This window comes from Camelina sativa, chromosome 3 (genome assembly GCF_030686135.1).
Source record: "Camelina sativa cultivar CO46 ecotype springtype chromosome 3, ASM3068613v1".
In the NCBI taxonomy this organism is placed as follows: domain Eukaryota; kingdom Viridiplantae; phylum Streptophyta; class Magnoliopsida; order Brassicales; family Brassicaceae; genus Camelina; species Camelina sativa.
Genome location: NC_141882.1, coordinates 19543190 through 19546048, shown reverse-complemented (window position 1 = coordinate 19546048; position 2859 = coordinate 19543190). Strand labels below are relative to the sequence as shown.

Below are 2859 nucleotides of genomic sequence, written 5' to 3'. Positions count from 1 at the left end.
TTTCAAAATATTAAGATTTCGAGTTTTATTTCTTCATCAATATTGTAGATCTCTGTTTCATCTTTCTAATGATGCAAGTTTCAATATTTTCTGGGTTTTTGACATATTTCACCATGTGTTCTTGTGAGTAGTTTGCTTAGGACCTTGAGGATGGGTTAGGTTGGGTTGATCTTGTGGTTTATTTGATTTGGTCAAGCTTGATTATTGTAGATCTCTTCTAGGCTAGATGTTCTTAATGTTGATCCTATATCTGGGAAGGTAGGGTTTGATTTCAAGCATCTTAGCATCACACCAATGTCTAAGGAGCATAGATAAGGCTAGATCTAGAGCTTACCATTAGGCTTGCTAAGAGATTAGAAGTCTTGTTTGGTTTGAGATGTATTGCTTAATGCCTTCTTGTGTAGATTCTTTACTTTGTGAGAACAAGTCTAGAAATGCATAGGTTTGATTGTTTCTTGTCATGAGAGTGGATTAAACATGTCTTAGAATAGTATGTCTAGAGATCAGCTCAAAGTTTGCTTGAGATTTGTTGACCAAGTTAGATAACCACAATGATTAGCTCAGCCCATGAATCCCTCCTCAAGGCCTTCTTTGTTTATTAATATCTTAGTCTAAATATCATTGCTTGCTTGTTGTTTGATTAGTTTTTGCATTGCTTTGTTTTTCTTGTGTTGCTCTGTTTTCACGTTTAGTCTAGCTCGACCCTGTACTCGACCTACACTCGGTCGAGTGCTGCTCGAGTTCATCCCCAGAACTTGTGTTTATGATTTGTGATTGTCTTGTTTCATTTCTGTTTCATTTCCATTGCATTCACTTAGTTTTATGTTCATTACTTGTCTTGCATTAGTTCATCAGCATAGTGTCTACTTCTGTTCTAGTTTCATTATAGCTTTAATTTGTCTGTTCTGTTTGCATTTAGTATCTTGTTCTAGTTGTTTTTACTTTCTACATTTCATATCTCATTATAGGATTGTTAGTGACAAACAATCTTTACAATTGGCTTGACTTAGACTCATATGCACATCTTGATTGTTCACAAACACTCAGATTGGATTGACACCTCTTATACTACAATTGCATAAGGGGAATTGAAACACCCTGACTTCTATTCATTCCATACATCATCATTCCATACATCATTCATTCACCACACCACAAAGAAAGTCAGTTTCAATTTGGCGTCGTTGCCCATTTGAGTGTGTTTTGTGACATTTAGGATCATTATTAGTCTAAGATTAAGTTCGTTTAAACACTTGTGAAGTTACTGAACTCGAATCTTCCTTTGCTTGGCTGTTTTGTGTTTCAGGTACCCACTCGACCACCTACTCGACCACCACTCGACCGAGCTGTGATCGAGCACTTGATCGAGCCAGAAGCCGGATCTAAATAGCCATTACTTCCGAGTCGACTCGACCACCCACTCGAGCCTGCGCTCGACCGTGTACCTGTTCGAGTCTGTAGTAGAGTTTGTTGATGCACACAAGGTCAAAAGGCAAAGATAGTCTTCAACAGCCTATTGACAACATCCACAGGCTACAAAAGGGTTTGAGACATAAGCAAGGAAGAGTAGTTCAACAACAACAAGGTCAAGACATCATGCAGCAACCAGCTATCCATGAGCAGAGACCAAGGCACATTGGTGCAGGAGATGCACCCAATACCCACAACCAAAGGGCTGGAATTGTGCCACCTTCAGTAGCAAACAATAACTTTGAGATCAAGAGTGGATTGATCTCAATGATACAAGCCAACAAATTTCATGGGTTGCCAATGGAGGATCCACTAGATCACCTTGATGAGTTTGATAGAATATGTGGACTCACAAAGATCAATGGAGTGAGTGAAGATGGATTCAAATTAAGGCTCTTCCCATTTTCTCTTGGAGACAAAGCTCACCTTTGGGAGAAGACTTTTCCTACTAGAGCTATCACCACATGGGATGCATGCAAGAAAGCTTTTCTGGCCAAGTTCTTCTCCAATGCAAGGACTGCTAGGTTGAGGAATGAAATTTCTGGGTTTGCTCAAAGGAATAATGAGAGCTTTTGTGAAGCTTGGGAGAGGTTTAAAGGATTCCAGACTCAGTGTCCTCACCATGGCTTCAGCAATGAGTCACTTCTAAGCACCTTGTATAGAGGAGTGCTTCCCAAGATAAGAATGCTTCTTGATACAGCCTCTAATGGAAACTTCCTCAACAAGAATGTGGAAGAAGGATGGGAATTAGTTGAGAATCTTGCTCAATCTGATGGCAATTATAATGAGGATTATGATAGGACCATAAGGGGCTCCTCAACTGATCAAGAGGACAAGTATAAGAAGGATTTGAAGATGGTCAATGAGAAACTTGACAAGATACTCCTAAGCCAGTCCAAGTCCATTCACTTCATTGGTGAAGAAGAAGCTCCAGTTCAAGAGGGGGAGCCTGAATTTGCTGAGTTGTGCTACATGCAAAACCAGGGAGGATTCAAAGGCTACAACCAAGGAGGTTTCAAAAATAACAATCTCTCTTATAGGAGCACAAATGTGGCCAACCCTCAAGACCAAGTCTATCCACCTCAACAACCTCAACAGCAACAAAACTACATCCCCAAGCAACAACACCAAGTGTTCCAGCCCCAATTGTGTCCCCCACCAGGGTTTCAGACTAACCAAGGCCAGGAACAAGACTTAAGAGCAATGATGCAACAGTTGTTGATTCGGCAAACACAAGGCAAGATTGAGGAAGCCAAACAGTTTGCTGAATTGAATCAAAGGCTCACATCACAGTACAATGATCTGAACATGAAATTTGAAGGTCTCAACTCCAGAGTGAAGTATATGGAGAGCAACATTGCCTCTACTTCAGCTCCTAAACCCAACCAA

General features: G+C 40.4%; 1 non-coding gene across 1 annotated transcript; it reads right to left on the bottom strand.

Moving 5' to 3' along the window:
• Positions 1–1992: 1992 nt before the first annotated feature.
• Positions 1993–2099, bottom strand: LOC147947542 (small nucleolar RNA R71). Its single transcript, XR_015595621.1, has one exon. It is a non-coding gene; the product is annotated as a small nucleolar RNA R71 (small nucleolar RNA).
• Positions 2100–2859: the final 760 nt, after the last annotated feature.